The sequence below is a fragment of the Phascolarctos cinereus genome, unplaced genomic scaffold, assembly GCF_003287225.1.
Source record: "Phascolarctos cinereus isolate Bilbo 61053 unplaced genomic scaffold, phaCin_HiC Scaffold_4;HRSCAF=312, whole genome shotgun sequence".
Lineage (NCBI taxonomy): Eukaryota > Metazoa > Chordata > Mammalia > Diprotodontia > Phascolarctidae > Phascolarctos > Phascolarctos cinereus.
Window position 1 is genome coordinate 677,215,989 of NW_027555847.1, and position 16,774 is coordinate 677,232,762.

The 16,774-nt window shown below is 42.9% G+C and overlaps 1 long non-coding RNA gene across 1 annotated transcript; it reads right to left on the reverse strand.

Annotated features, from left to right (window-relative positions):
• Positions 1-12,365: 12,365 nt before the first annotated feature.
• Positions 12,366-15,684, reverse strand: LOC144457101 (uncharacterized). The gene is made up of 3 exons (XR_013486446.1): positions 15,608-15,684; positions 15,229-15,425; positions 12,366-12,610 (listed from the first exon to the last, which is right to left on the reverse strand). It is a non-coding gene; the product is annotated as an uncharacterized LOC144457101 (long non-coding RNA).
• Positions 15,685-16,774: the final 1,090 nt, after the last annotated feature.

Below are 16,774 nucleotides of genomic sequence, written 5' to 3' on the forward strand. Positions count from 1 at the left end.
CAGATTTCAACTCAGGTCCTCCTGACTCCAGGGCCGGTTCTCTATCCACTGTGCCACCTAGCTGCCCCTGGAAGCTTTGAATGTAGGAGCGTTGACTTTGTTATCTTCTTCTGGTTGTAGGTTTTGATCTTCTTTGTCACCAAAGTAAGATTCTATAGTTTGAGGTTTTTTTGTGCTGTTTGCTCATGTTCCTAGCCAATTACTTGATTTTTAAACTCTTTGTTAAGGTAGGGGTCTGCTTCCAGCGTGGAGGGTGTACTGTCCCAAGCTTCAGGGGTTTTGTGCAGCTGTTTTCAGAGATACTTCTAGGGACCTGTGAATTTTCAGTTCTTCCAAGGTGCTATGATCAAGAGCAAGGTGTTTACTCCTTTCCTGGCCTGTGGTCTGGTCTATGAGTGACCATAAGCACTTTTTTCTGCCTTTGAACTGTGAGGAGGATTTTCTCTCTACTGCCACCTGAAGCTCCACCACGCCAGCGCACCTCTTTTCCCCAGACCCACCACCTAGGACTGAGACCAAATCCAAGCCCAGGCAAAGCAAGAGAATCCTGTCTCAGCACCAGCAAAGAGATCCCTGCAATCTCCCTCTGATCAGCTGCTCGATCCCCCCACTGTCTATGGACCGACAGCTTTCAAAGCAGCCACCATCCTGGGCTGCACCAGGACTGGGGCCAGACCACACTTCTCTCTCACCCAGCACCGACAGATCTTTCCTATTGACCTTCTAAGTTGTCTTTGATGTTTGTGGGTTGAGAAGTCTGGAAATCACCACAGCTGCTGGTGATTCAGTCCCCTGAAGCCTGCTCCAGGTGGTCTGAGGCCCTGTCTTTGCCTGCGCTCTTCTCACAGCCTGGTGCAACAGCCCTTTCCCATCAACCATCCAGGTCATCTTGGCTGGAAATTTGTTTGATTCTGTCTTTTTGTGGGTTCTACTGCTCTAGAATTTGTTTGGAGCCATTTTTTACAGGTATTTGGAGGGATTTGAGGGAGAGCTCAAGCAAGTCACTGCTTTTACTCTGCCATCTTGGCTACCACCTCTGTTGTTGTTTTTTTTAACCAAGCTGTTAATGCTTTTCATAATTTTCTTGCATTACTCTCATGTCTTTTCCCAATTTTTTCTCTACCAGTCTAATCTCCTTCTTTAACTCTTCCAGGAATTCTTGTTGGGTTTGGGTCCAGTTAGCATTTTTCTTTGAGGCTTTGTTGGTTGATGGTTTCACATTGTTTTCTTCTTCTATGTTTATGTTTTGGTTTTCCTTACCACCCTAGTATCTTGCTCATTTTCCCAGTCTATTTTTTCACTTTGGACTTGATGTTAAAATTGGGCTCTGCTCACCTTGGGGTGGGGAGACACTGCACCAAGCTTCAGGCTTTTTTGTGCTACTGCTTTCAGAGCTAATTCTGGGAGTCTGCAAGTTTTCAGTGCTTGCAGTGTGGTATTATTCTGGGAGAGGTGTGGTCACTGCTTCCTCAGTCTGTGTCCTGCTCTTTAACCAGGAAGGCTCCCTTCTCCCCTGAAGCCACAAGTGCCAGAGTTCCTCTTGGACCTGGAATTGTGACCAAGACACCCCTGCTCCCTTGTGACCAGGACACCCCTGCTCCCTTGTGACCAATTGCAAGTGCTCCTCTTCACCCTGGAACTGCAACCTGAAACTATGGATGGGCAATAGAGTTGCCAATCAGTTCTAGCTGCACCAAGTGCCAGCAAAGGGTTCCCTGTAATCTCTTTCTGACCAGTTGTCTCATCCCTGCGTTGAGAGCTCCCAAAACTGCTGCTGCTGCTGTTGCAACCGCTTCCAAGGTTCATTACAGTTAGTAAGTGTCAAGTGTTTGGTCTGAGGCCGGATTTGAATGCAGGTCCTCCTGACTTCAGGGCCGATGCTCTATCCACTGCGCCACCTAGCTGGCCCCCATCCCCTTCATTTCTTACAGCGCAATAGTATTCCATCACATTCATATACCATAACTTGTGTAGCCTTTCCCCAGGAGATGAGCATCCCCTCAGTTTCTACTTCTTTGCAACCACAACAAAAACCTGCTATAAATATTTTTATACATGAATCCTTTCCATCTTTCTTTGATCTCCTTAGGGTATAACTACAGTAGCAGTATCACTGGATCAGAGGGTATGTATAGTTTAATAGCTTTTGTGGTATAGCTCCAAATTGCTTTCCACAATGGTTGGACTAGTTCACAGTTCCACCTACAGTGATTAGTGTTTTCCCACATACCTGTTTTCCCATATCCCCTCCAGCATTTGTCATTTTCCTTTTTTATCATCTTCACTAACCTGATGGGTGATAATCAGCTCCCATCCATGTTCTCTGTCTATGTAGACTTTTTAAAAAATTATCCTAGTGATGATAAAGTTATTAGGAGTTACATGTGCCATCTTCCCATATAGGAATGTAAGCAGTTTAAGTCCCTTATAATTCTCTTTCACGTTTACCTTTTTATGCTTTTCTTCAATCTTATAAGTCAATTTTCTATTCAGTTCTGGTCTTTTCAACACAAATCCCTGGAAATCCTGTATTTCATTAAATGCTCAGAGGTAATACCTCTGAGTTGTTTTAATTTGCATTTCTCTAATTATTCATGATTTCAAGTATCTTTTCATATGACTACTAATAGTTTGGATTTCTTCCTCTAAAAATTGACTATTCACATAGTTTGACCATTTATGAATTGGTGAATGATTCTTATTGTAAATTTGACTCAGTTCTCAATAAATCTTAGAAATGTGATCTTTATCAGACGAATTTACAAGGACTTCTCCCTAGTTTCCTGCCTTTGTTCTAATTTTAGCTGCATTGGTTTTGTTTATGCAAAACCTTTTTAATTTTATGTAATCAAAATTATCCATTTTACCTTCTGTGAACCTCTCTCTCGTTTGGTCTTGTTTGATCTTGCACTGTCCATAGATTTAACAGGTAATTTCCTTCTGCTCCGCTAATTTGTTTCTAATGATAGTATATCTACATGTACCTCCTTTGAGCTTATTTTGGAATACTAGTGTGAGATGGTAGTATATGCTTAGTTTCTGCCATCTTACCTTTCTGGTTTTCCCACCAGTCTTTGTTGAATAGTGAGTTCTTATGCCAGTAGTTGGGATCTTTGGGTTTATTTAATACTAGGTTATTAATTTGCTTCTGTATATTAAGTACCTAATCTATTCCACTGATCAGCCTCCCTATTTCTTATCTAATAGCAAATCGCTTTTGACAATTACAACTTTGCAGTATAATTTGAGATCTGGTACTACTAGGCCCCCTTCCTTACCATTTTTTTTATTGATTCTTTTGATATTCTTGATTTTTTATTCTACAGATGAATTTTATTTTTATTTTTTCTAGCTCTAAAGGAATCCTTTGGTAGCTTTGCTGGTATGGCATTAAATAAGTAAATTAATTTAGTTAATATTTTCATTCTTATTATATTGTCTCAGCTTACCCATGTGAGCCAAATAATATTTCTCTAATTTTTTAGATTTTTGTGTTAAGAGTGGCTTGTAATTGTGTTCGCATAGTTCCTGTTTGTGTCTTGGCAGGTAGATTCTCAAGTATTTTGTACCATCCGTAGGATTTCTTTTTCTATTTCTTCCTGCTGGGTTTTATTGGTAACAGACAGAAATGCTTGTATAAGTTTATTTTATATCCTGTAACTTTGCCAAAGTAGTTAATTGTTGGTGGGTTTGTTTGTTTATTTTTTATTAGGCAATGGGGTTAAGTGACTTGCCCGGGGCCACACAGCTAGTAAGTGTTATGTGTCTGAGGCCAGATTTGAACTCAGGTCCTCCTGACTCCAGGGCCAGAGCTCTATCCACTGGGCCACCTAGCTGCCCCTTAGTTAATTGTTTTGATTAATTTTTTAGGTGACTAAAAAGTTCTCCAAGTAAATCATCACATCATCGGCAAAAAAGTTTTAGTTTTGTTTCCTCTTTGCCTGTGCTTTTTCCTTTAATTTTGTTTTCTTATCTTATTGTTATAGCTAGCATTTTTGGTATGATATTGAATAGTAATAGTAATATATGGTGATTATTGAAAAGGCTTCTAAATATCCCTATTACAGATAGTGCTTACTCTTGGTTTTAAATGGACATTGTTTATCCTTTGTTCTTTATTCTCAAAGAGGACCATGACATAGGAAAGATGATGCCATGATGTGCAAGTGAACTGGATTTAAGTGAGGCAGGGCTGTGCAAAGTCACCAGCCTCACTTTCTCTTCCTGAGCCATCTGAGTCCAGTGACCAGTTATAGGTCAGGATGACTGGAGGTGGCCCAGGATTCAGTGAGGGACCTTGGCCTTTTTAAGCTAAGGTCCTCTGAGGTTCTCACTTTAAGTGAGGCAATGTCCAATCAGTGATTTCACCTGTTTAAGTGAGTTAAGGGATGGCCCCTTCAATTAAAAAAAAAAATCGAATTGGGAGGGGAAGACCCTCAGGGTTGCTGGCCAAAAGAGAAACAATTACTATTTACATTCACTCTGAGCCATCCAGGCCCCCAAAATAACCATTAAGTCTATTTGGACAGGGACCTGTTGTTGGCCAATCAATGAGAACCAGAGTGAATTGGGTTTAAGAAATCATTTTAAGGAAAGTCCTATTTATGCTTAAGCTTTCTAGTATTGTTGTTTTTTTTAAACAAGAATAGATGTTATATTTTATTGCATCTATTGAAATAATCATTGTTTGTGATGATTTTGTTATTAATGTGGTCAATTATGTTTATAATTCTCCTAGTATTGAACCAGTGCTGATTCTGGTATGAATCTAGCCTGGTCATTGTGTATATTATCTTTGGGATATATTGCTGTTGCCTCCTCGCTAGCATTTTATTTAAAATTTTTGCATCAATATTATGGAAATATTCAGGGATATTAGAGAAAATCATTCTGTAGTCTTCTTTCTGTTTTAATAACATCTAAACACGACAGACTCATACCCAGTCCCTCTATCTAATTACGTGGAGACTATGACACCTGATGATAGTAATGGTCAACAAATTATATCTCACAATAAACAATAACATAATATTTAATAATAAGCAGCAATAATTTAATCATTAATAAGAAAATAGTAATTATAAAGAATAAGCAATGTGCCAGGCACAGTGCTAGAAATAAGAAATATAAGGACAATCCTTGCCTTCGAGGAGCTTACAATCTAATGGGGAAAGACAAGACCCAAAAAGAAGTTGAAAAGTTTCAGGGAAGGTGGGGGAAGGGATGGTGGTGGTGGGAGGCCTCAGGAGGGCAAGATGTTGGTGGAGTCAAAATCAAGCTAACTAATGGCAAAATTAAGAGTTGACTGGAAAGTTCTGAGCCTTTCATAAAGGAAGGCTTTGGGAAGAGCTGATGCTGGGGGAGGCATGTTGGTGGTGAAGTTGAAAACCAAGCAGAGCAACTGATTAAAAAATGAAGAATTAGCTGGAAAATTCCGAGCCCTTTACGAAGGAAGACGATGACAAAAATACAAACAGTTTATAGCAGAAGTGAGTGGACCCCACATGTGTGGAGCGTGGTCATTATGAAGCTCAAAGGGAGGTAGACTAGACATTGCTAGACTTCCCTCCCCCCTGACCCTTCTCTGAGGGAGACTTTCATTCCTGCCAGGAGGGGAAGCAGAGGCTGAGGCCAGAGACCACTCTGCTTGCCTCGGATAGAGGGGGCACCAGGCTCCCTTAAATACTGTCTGTCTAGGGAAGGGGTGGGCAGCTTGTGTCCTCGAGGCCACACATGGCCCTCTAAGTCCTCAAGTGCAGCCCTATAACGGAATCCAAACTTCACAGAACAATATATTAAGTATATATATATACATATATATATATATATGTCATATATAATAATTAATAAAAGGATTTGTTCCATAAAACTTGCGACTCAGTCAAAAGGCCACACCCAAGGACCTAGAGAAGGCCACCTGTGGCCTCGAGGATGCACCCCTGGACTAGGGGATATGATCAGCTTCCAGCTGACTTCTGATCGACAGATAAGATTCCTGGAGTGAAAGGAGACCCCAGACTCTATATCCAAGGTTTGACCCCTTTCCCACCAAATACCAATTTCACCATGAAAACACATAGCAAATAGCAAAGAAATCCTTTTGTCCAAATCATAGCAAAACAGAAATCAAAGAAGATATACATAGGAGAATATATAGCAGACAGTACAGAGGGAAGGAGCTCTCCTATTGGGAACAGAATGACTCAGCTTAACCAAGAGCGAAAGTTCTGGATCTCAGCGACTGGAAGAACTCCCTGTGGTCTCTGGTGAAGCAAACTGGAAATCGAGGCATGATGGAGACTGCTCGTTCCACTCACGTCTTCCCATCGTCTTTTCCTACAGCAACATGAAGTGGGGTTGACCTTGTCCATCTTCTCTCTCAAAAGGGGAAACCAGAAGCGCCAGAAGGGCAGGGCATTCATCTTCACCAATAAAAAAAAGAGCTCTATACCGACGGGCTTCGAGACAGGGGTTACAAATAACCAGGTCATTTGTTGTTTAGCTGTTTTTCTGTTGTGCCCAACCCACTGTGACCCCACTTGGGGGGGTTTTCTTGGCAAAGGTACTGGAGTGGTTTGCTATTTCCCTTCTTCAGCTCATTTTACAGATGGGGAAACTGAGGCAAACAGGAGTAAGTAACTAGCTCAGGGTCACACACCTAGGCCAGATTTGAACTCAGGAAGATGAGTCTTTCTGACGCCAAGCCCGGCACTCTATCCACTGTGCCACCTAGCTGTCTAAACAGGCACAAACAATACAAGGTACAAACAAGCTATATACATAAAAAAGAGGAAATAATCAAGGGAGGGGAGGCACTACAATTAAGAGGGATTGGGAAAGGCTTCCTGTAGAAGGTGGGATTTCATCTGGGACTTCAAGGAAACCAAAGAAGCCTGGAGGGAGAGTTGAGGAAGGAGAGCATTGCAGGCCTGGAGGACAGCCCGGAGCCAAGCGATAGAATGTCTTGTTCAAGCACTAGCCAGGAGGTCAATGTCACTGAATCAAAGAGTACATGGGGGCAGTGGATAAAGTGTAAGAAGAATGGAAAGATGGGGTGAGGGGAGCTAGGTCATGAAGGGCTTTGAATGCCAAACAGAGGGTTTCATATTCAATCCTGGAAGTGATAGGGAGCCACTACAGTTTACTGAGGGGGGTGTGTGTATGTGTGTGTGTGTGTGTGTGTGTGTGTGTGTGTGTGTGTGTAAGATGATCAGGCATGCATTTTAGGAAAATCACTTTGGTGGCTAAATGGATAGACTGGAATGGGGAGACGCTCATGGTACGTGGAGCAGCTAATAAACTCTTACTGCAATAGTCCAGGCACAAGGAAGCAATGGCCTGTGGTTATTTGTCCTTTGTTTTTGAAGAGGACCCATGACATCAAGGGATGATGTCTTAATTTGCAAGTGAATTGGCTTTCAGTGAGACAGAGCTGCATGAAGTCATTAGCCTCACTCTCTATTCCTGAGTCATAGGAATTCTTCAGCAAGAGAAAAATCAAGACAACAGGCAATGGCCAGAGTGCAGCGGATCACGTTAGCCTCTTCCAAGTCTGGCCACACCCCGCGCGCACTCCACGGTGCCGGCTTCAGCCACCTTCATGGCTGTTGGAATAAATTGTTCTCATCTGCTCGTCCCGCGGGAGGAAGTCTTCACATGCTTGGGTAGACACCCCTTAACTCACCGACAGGTTTGAGGCTTGTCACCTCAACCTGGTTTAGCCTGTCTGCCAAGACAATTTACTGGGATGTGGCCACTGCGCATGCTACAGCTTCTTGGAGCCACAGGCGTGAGCTGAGTGCCAGGAGGACACCAAAGGTGGATGAGCAGCCCCGAAAAAGGCTCAGCAGCCTCCCCACCAGAGGTGCTGGTCCTCCTTAAACATACACCTGTACCAGAGCAGTGGCAGAGGAGAGGTATCAGAAGAGATGAAGGAATATATTTGAGAGATGTTGCGGAGGAGTGATGAATATTGGTTTTAGCAACAGATTTAATACGAGCAGTGTGAGAGATGGTGATGAGTTGAGATGATACCTAATAGCTTGCAAACCTGGGGGACTGGGAGGTGCCCTTGACAGTACTAGGGAAATTTGGCAGGAAAGGGAAGTGTTTAAAGGGAAAGATAATGAGCTCAGTTTTGGACATGTTGAGTTTAAGATGTCTAGGAGACATTCAGTTCAAGACACCTTACAGGCAGTTGGAGAAATGAGACTGGAGGTCAGCAGAGAGGCTAGGGCAGAATAAATAGATTTGAGGAGATGAAAATAGAATCCAAGGGAGCTGACGAGATCATCGAGTGAAATGCCTCAGAAGGGGAAGAGAAGAGGAGCCAGGACAGATCTCTGGAGAACATCAGTGGTTAGCAGGCATGACCTGGGTGAAGATCCAGTAAAGGAGACTGAGGAGGAGAAATAGGAGGAGAACCAGGGGAAAGCAGTGTCCCAAAGACCTAGAAAGAAGAGAGTTATCAAGGAGAAAAAGGTGATGGACAAGTGTCAAGGGTGGCAGAGAGGTCAAGAAGGATGAAGATTGAGAAAAAACCATTGGATTTGCCAATTCATAGATCACTGGTGACTCTGGAGAACAGGGTTTCAGTAAAATGAGGAAGTTGGAAGCCAGATTGTAGGGAGTTAAGAGGATGAGAGGAGAATACATGGAAGCATCTATTGTAGACAGCCTTCTCAGTTGATTGACGGGAAAATGTTATCTTCTGTAGAAAAATCTGTGAGAACCTACCTCCTCCCTTCTCATATTTTCATCAAGGATACTCTGAATAAGTGTGTTGACCATTCCATTCTTTTAAAGAGTTTTATGGAGATAAGACAATAGGTCTATGGCTTGGTAGTTGCCAATATCTTCTCAATCACATTCTTGTAATACTGCCTTTTTGTTTCTTTTCTTTTGCTAATCTCCCTTCTTTGATTTATTACAAAACTTAATTTTTCAGTGTTTGGAAAATATGCTACCTCCAGTACAGTACTTCTTAGTATGTTCTCAGTCTGGTCCAGTCTCCCTTCCCAACTTCATTTCCTTAAAAACTACATATAAATTGGGTACTTACGTGTTAAAGTCCAAATACGGTGGTACTGCTGTCATCAGTGACGAAAATAGATCACTATAGAAACTATAACAAACCCATTCCATTTTTGTATCTTTCTGGATTTTGTCCATCTTCCAGTTATATCTATAAATGTTCTTGGGATGATTTGACTTAATAGAATCTCATACTTTCTTCAGACTTGTTTTCCTTTCCACTTACTTTATTAAGCAATAATGCTCCTATTTTATGGTATTCTCAGTAATACCCTGCCAATGAGCTTGTCTTCTAAACCACTGTTGCCCTTGGCTACCACGTCTCTCTGTTTAGCAAGGAGGGCAAGGATTTCCTGGAAGAGAGGCAATCTCTGGGCCTTTTTACTTTGGTAACTACAGTGGTTGAATTTCCATAAGAAAGGGTGATAATTGTTACCAATGCATATGTTCGGATGTTTGGAGAATTTCGAGAAGTACTTTGCAGAATTTCCCTGCTGAATATTATCTTCCTCTTCTTTTTGCAGAGATGGGGGGGGACTATTGGTCTGGAACAATATACATACTTTTGGTTTTGTTGATATGGTAGTTAGATTTGCTGAGCATGTGTTAGTTTTTTGAGATGCAAAAACAAAAGATATCAATAACTTAAAAAAAAAAAGATTTCTCTACTATTTTGTCCCCTGATGCCTAAGTTAGCACATAAGCTACAAGCGGCACTTTGGACCACTCTTATTTGTCATGAGCATTGCAAGATGACCAAGTATCCCATGGAATGATGTTCTTCATTGCCTTGGGGCCCACAATGAAACCAACTCCATCATGTCTTCACTTGCCTCTTCCAAGGAGAATCTGAGTCATCACTCTATTTGACCTTAACTTTGCATCTTCTGGTTTCATTTATAGTGAGATTGTCCTTATTGATATGGCAACTGAGCCATGTGACTAGCAATATGGCAGAACAGATACTTGTACAAACCTTTTCGACTCAAAGACTTTTAAAAAAAAAAGAATTGTGTGCCAGAGATAGGGCGATTACAGCTGATTCCACAAGATAAGAAGACAGAACACCTTGCACTATTTACAAACCATTTGAGTTTATATCTGAGCACTTGAATACTGAAGAGCTCTTCTTCAGTGCCCCTCCTCCGTTCAACTTCACATGCTCACCACAAATAATACAAGGAAACTCACAGGCTTGTGCCTGGGGAGGGCCTGGCCATATGGATCTCATATTCCTTTAGTGATTTTGCCCAACACTGTCCCCTACCCCCACCCAACTCTGCAAAGAAATGACAGACACTGATTCTGCAGAAACTGGAGAGTATTTGGTGATGCATGTGAAGTGCTCAGAATTATAGGCTGAGGGAAACAAAGCATTGGGCCTGAGGCAAAGGAGACTAGAAAAACTACCTGGGGTCAGTCATCTCTCACAGATTCTCTTTTTTTCCTGTAGTTTATTTTTAAAATTTATTTAGTATTCTATTTTTCCCCAGTTACATGCAAAAACAATTAAAAATTTTTTTAAAACTTTGAGCTCCAAATTCTCTCCCTTCCTCCCCAACCCACTCCCACCTGCATTGAGAAGGCAAGTAATTCAATATTGGTTATGTATGTGGTCATGCAAAACAATTCCATAATAATCACTGATGGGGTGATGGGACCTGGACCCATGTCTTTGAAAGCAACCCAGTCCCTGAATTTTCCCATACATTTCAGCAGCCCAGATCTCAAGTCTCTCAGCATCTCTCCCAAGGCAACTGGCCCACCCCAGCCTACCTATATATTTGATAGTCCTTTCACCACCCTCTTGGCCCATCCTAGACTATTTACCATTCCTTTATCCCATCTAGATCCTTTCACTGTTGCACCTGGCCCACTCCACTGCTACTGACCACTCCTTAATCCTGTCCATATCTTCTCACTATCCTTTTTTTGTACATAAGTATTGGTCTTGCCCCATTTAAGTTGCAGATTCACTAGGAATCTAGCTCTATTGGCCCTAACCTTGCCACTTTGACTGGCAGAAGGCTTGAGTGCGTGGATTCTTTCCGGCTGGACATTGCCCTGTACCCTGACATTTCAGAGGTTCCCAGCAACCCCAAACTGCATCAGTCATGTTGTGAAAGGAAACAGACAAGAAAAAAAAAACCCTCAAGAAAAATGAAGTAAAAAAAAAGTATGCTTCAATCTGCATCCAGATGTCATCAATTCTTTCTCTCTCAGAGACCCGAGGGCAGTGACCCGAGCCAGCTAACTCCTATATTTCCTAGTGTGAGGAAGCTGACAACATGAGTAGTCCAGCCTTGGGGAGTCATGCACCAGTGAAAGGAGTAGGCCAAAGTAGTGATAGGAATAGGGCATAAAAGAAAAAAGCCTGAAATGCCAAAAAACGTGAAGAGAAAAAAACCTTAACAAAAACCTAGTACACAAACAGATAAATCAAGAGGAGCCTAAAGACAGGAAAAAGAAGGTGTGAAACCTTAAAGAGAAACCAAAGCATTTTAAGCAAATATGATCGTGGAGGAACTTGAACAATGACCTGGGATGAAAGAATCCTGTGGACCCTCAACAATCTGAAGAAACTCTAGAGTGGTTCAGTTCTTCTAGAGCAGGGGTGGGGAACCTGCTGCCTCGAGGCCACGTGTGCCCTCTAGGTCCTCAAGTGGAGGCCACGCGTGGCCTCCAGGCCGCAGATCCCCCACCCCTGCTCTACAGTCTGTTAACTCTTTGGTTGTTAGGCAGAGATCTCAGGTAGAGGGTACCAATGTCAATGGTGTTGATGGATAGTTTAAAAAACTGTGATTCCCCTTTCTCTGCTGCTCCAGCACCTTCACAATGTAAAAAGGGGGTCTCTGCATGGACTGTGGGCCGTGTTGGATTTTTCTCCATTTTGACATGGCCCCAGATTTCATCCTCTCTTGTCTGGTGATGTCCTCTAGCAGCAGGTTGCCATTTGCTAGGACCATATTTTTCCAACTTTGAGGGAATCTTCCAAAACTTCTCTGGCAAAAATTGGTGTGCCTCTGAGAACCCAGGGTCGCCTCCATACCACAGACACATTGGAGGAGTAGGATTCTGGCAGAGCTGTTTGTAAAATGGGAATAATAATTCCTGCCCATCTTACTTCACAGGGGTGGTATATATAGTAAGGATGGAATAAGAATACTTTCTAACATTTTTTTTTTTGCTTTTTGGTGAGGCAATCAGGGTTTAGTGACTTGCCCACGGTCACACTGCCGATAAGTGTCAAGTGTCTGAGGCCGGATTTGAACTCAGTTCCTCCTGACTCCAAGGCTGGAGCTCTATCCACTGTGCCACCTAGCTGCCCCATCTTTCTACCATTTGTATAATGCCTTAAAGATTTCAAAATTCTTGCACCTCCATTGTATCACCTGGCCTTCACAGCAGCCTTGTGATGTAGGCGGGGTAGATGTTACTATACTGATGAGAAATGAGCCTGAACTTTTTTTTTCTTTAAACGAAACAAGACAAAGGGTTGTTATTGATATCTCTTCTCTTTACATCACTGACATTTCTTCCCATGTGGATCCTCATCCACTTGTCCAGAGGGCCACCCCTTATTAAAGAAAGAACGAAAAAAAATCAGCAAAACAATTCACACATCAAAAAAAAAATCTGATGTTAGATGCAGCGCTCCGTGCCCACAAATCACACATCTTCAAAGGAGCTGGTGGATGTCCTGGGCCGTCTTTCCCCAAATATGGCTGATACCAAATGTTGGTATGGAATAAGGTCATAAAATATAAATATCCTAGAATGGTGCTGTGATTAGCTTTGGTCTACCTGCCTAGGAAAAGGGAAGGGGTATGGCATTGACACCTTACATTCACCAGCCTTTGGCACCTCCGACTCTCAACACCTGAATGTGGGGCTAGGCACCATGATCATAGGATCAGATTACAGATCTGGAACTGAAAGGGACCTCAGATACCATTTAGCCCAACCCCCTCATTTTAGGGAACAGAAAACTGAGACCCAGGGAAGTTATGTCTGCCCAAGGTCATTCAGTCAGTAAACATATGAGGTAGGTTTTGAACCCAGGACCCCTAACTCCAGAGCCAGTATGCTTTTCTACTGTGCTACTTACTGGTCTTTGTGGATGACAATGGTGCTCACTACTTTAAGTCTTAGAGACTCTCCTATTTGTTAGTGGGGGTAGCTCCTGAGTCTGCCTAACTTTCCCACTCTACTCCTCACCTCAACCATCCAAACTTTACAGTAAATATACATATCTATATCTATCTATCTCAATGTGGCAGTTACATACAATTATTATTATTATTATTATTATTATTATAGGCAATTGGGGTTAAGTGACTTGCCCAGGGTCACACAGCTAGTAAGTGCCAAGTGTTTGGTCTGAGGCCGGATTTGAACTCAGGTCCTCCTGACTTCAGGGCTGGTGCTCTATCTACTGTGCCACCTAGCTGCCCCAGTTATATACAATTATTAAGCACCTACTATGCAAGGCCTTTCCCGGGTCTCACTTTGAGTGAGGCAATGCCCATCCAGTGAATATGTCCCTTCAATCAAAAACAAAAAAAATAAAAAAACAAAAAGAGCAAACAAATGGAGGGGAAAGGTTGTTTCTGGACAAAAGAGAAACAATTAGTACTTACATTTCACTCTGAGCCATCTGGGCCTAAAAAAAACCCATTAAGTGGTGCTTGGGCAGGGACCTATTGTTGGCCAATCAATGAGACCTACAGTGAATTGGGTTTCAGGGGAGGTCTTTAAGAAAGAAATCTAGCCAGTAAACCCCGAGATACCTAGGTAGGTTTCAGGCATCAAAACTTACCTTCCTTTGGACAGAGCACCCTCAGGTCCAAGGGCATGATACCTCATGTGGGGAGAGGAGGGGAAAGGAGAGGAGAGGAGGGGAGGGGAGAGAAGAGGAGGGAAGGGGAGAAGGGAGAGGAGTTGACCAACAGGAACCGGATCCCCACTGGGGCAGCTGGGCCTACTCACAGGTTGTGGTTTGTCCTTCATTCTCAATGAGCACCATGACATCAGGGAGATGACATGACTCGCAATTGAATTGGATGACAGTGAGGCAGGGCTGTGCAAAGTCACCAGCCTCACTTTCTCCTCCAGAGCCATTTGGGTCCAGTGACCAGATAGAGATCACTCAAAGTGAGAACTCGGGAAGACCTTAGCTTGAAAAGGCCAAGGTCCCCCACTGCATCCTGGGCCATCTCTAGGTCATCCTGATCTATACCTGGCCACTGGACCCAGATGGCTATGGGGGAGAAAGTGAGGCTGCTTGCACAGCCCTGCCTCACTCAAATCCAATTCAATTGCAAGTCATGCCATCATCTTTCTGATGTCACTCAAAGGACAAACCATAATCACAATTATGCAAGGCTGTGTGCTAAGGAGCAAGGAACATAAAACACTCTAAGGACCACAAAGGGCTTTGTTCACAACAAGCCTGTCTTCTAGGCATTTACAATCTGCTGGAACTATAACTAGGGCAGGGCTATAAGGGCTAAGTCCCAAGGCTGTGAAATTTAGCAAGTGCCAATAGCACTTGTAATCCTTCAACAGCTAGCAATAACTGGGCTTATTATCCCTTATTAGCAATATTAGTTAAACCAAAGAGCTCCAACAGCCCCCTCTCCTCAGGTGACCACTTCTCAGACCAGTTCCTGCTACACATCAAACTCACTAGCTTCCAGAAGAGTGGCATAGCGGTGACCCTGAGTTCCTCCTCCTGTATCTTCTGCAGGGTTCAAGCACAGCAGGCACTTACTAACCATGTTGGTTTTTATTAGGTGCTGAATTCTTTTTCCAGCCCAGCAGCCCGTGAAAGCATGAGGCAGAGAGGGGTTTTGATGTTCATGGTGGTAAGTTGTTTAAATGTTTAATCATAATTTTTTGGAGAGGAGAGACAGTCAGGACCTGTGATTTCATCTATGTGAGGCCCTCCCAGTCTGGAAACTCCCTCTACCAATGCAGAGCAGAAACTCTGCTGAAACTTAAAAGTCTTAGTTTCCTAGAGCACTGAGAAGTTAAGGGACTTATCCAAGGCCTTAGAGCCACCATGTGTCAGAGGTAGGATTTGAACCCAGTTCTCTTTGGCTTCAAAGGCAGCTCTCTATCCATGATGTCATGCCATCTCTCTCCTGTATATTTTAGCCAAGTGAAATCAAAGAATGGTATTGAACAACCCACCTAAGTGATTAGATTATATTCGTGCTTCCTTCCAAATTTGGCAGAAGATTTATGGCCTTCTGTTTAATTTTCTGTTTTCTCCAGTTGCATGTCAGTTACTGTTTTGCCCTGGTCTCACTGGTCTTACTTTTGCTTCCACGTCTTCCTGGATTTCCTTGGATTTTTCACATTTATTGTTTTTATGGCCCCATAATGTCCTGTTATGTAAATACAAGAGAGTTTTTAAAGCCATTCTCCATATATTGGGTATATAGATTGCTTCTTCCTGCCTTCCCCCCATGCCTAATAAAATTGGAAGCCCCTTTGAAGCATCTCCCAATGTCATTTATGGGAGACTTTTCAGTTTGGTTCAATTTAATACTCATGCCCATCACTGAACTCAGTATGCCACAAGTCTAGACATCTTCAGCTTTTTCAGGCCCAAGGATAAAGCCAAGGCACCACTGATTCCCTAGCCAGGAATTGGAGAGAGGACCCTGGGTAGGCCTGGACTGAGGTCATAATCATCATCTGTGATCTCATCATCAGCTGATACACATGCATGATTTGGGAACTGAGGAGGCCAACACCTTTGTGGGAACCCAACCAGGTGGCTTCCTGCCTTATTGTCTGGAATTTGAAGTACTTTTCTACACTCACCAATGAAGTAATAGATATTAGCATATCGTGGGTCACTCTGCTGCTCAAAATCCTTCTGTAGCTCCCCTTTACCTAGAACATAGGCGTTAGAGACTCCCTTGCTTGATGTTTGAGGTTCTTCATACTACAGCTCCAAACCACCTTTCTGACTCTCTCAAATGCTGTTCCATTTGGTAAGATCTTAGTCTTAGGTGTAGGGTTTACAGACACCTAAGAGGTCAGCTAATTCAACCTCTTTATTTTACAGATGAGGAAACTGAGTCCCAGAGAGGTCAGAGAATCATAGCTTTAGAGTTGTAAGGGACATTAGAGTCCTTCATATCCAACCCCTTTATTTTACAGATGAGAAAACTGAGGCCCAGGGAGGTTGTTACTTTCCCAAGGTCATAGAGGTAGGATCTGAACCTGGGTCTTTCTGACTCCAGATCCAGGGTGCTCTCTACTAAGCCTTGATGCTTCCTTCCTAAATGCCACAGTCCAGATAACATTGTCTTGCCCTGTTTGGCCTCCAGGGATTCCCACAGGCTATCCCTTCTCTCTCCTATTTGCTGTAGCACCTCAGGTAGCAATCCCAAGCTAGGGAGAATGGGACCTGTGTTTCTGCGGGCAAGTTTATTAGTTACTTAAACAATAAAGGCCTAGCTTTGGATTCAGGGTCCAACACTAACTGTGACTTTGAGCAAGTCTCAGTCTCCCCATTAAAGGTATAATCCTGGTGCTGATGCCTACCTTATAGAGTGGTTGTGAGGAGAGTTTTAGACCTGAAGATCCTATGGAAATGAGGGTGATTGTGAGAGGCACTGCAAATAGAATGCTGAACTTAGAGCCATAGGATGTCCTGGATTCAAATCCTGCTTCTGATACATTAGCTCTGTGATCACCGTCCTCTCTGAGGCTCAGGCCTCTT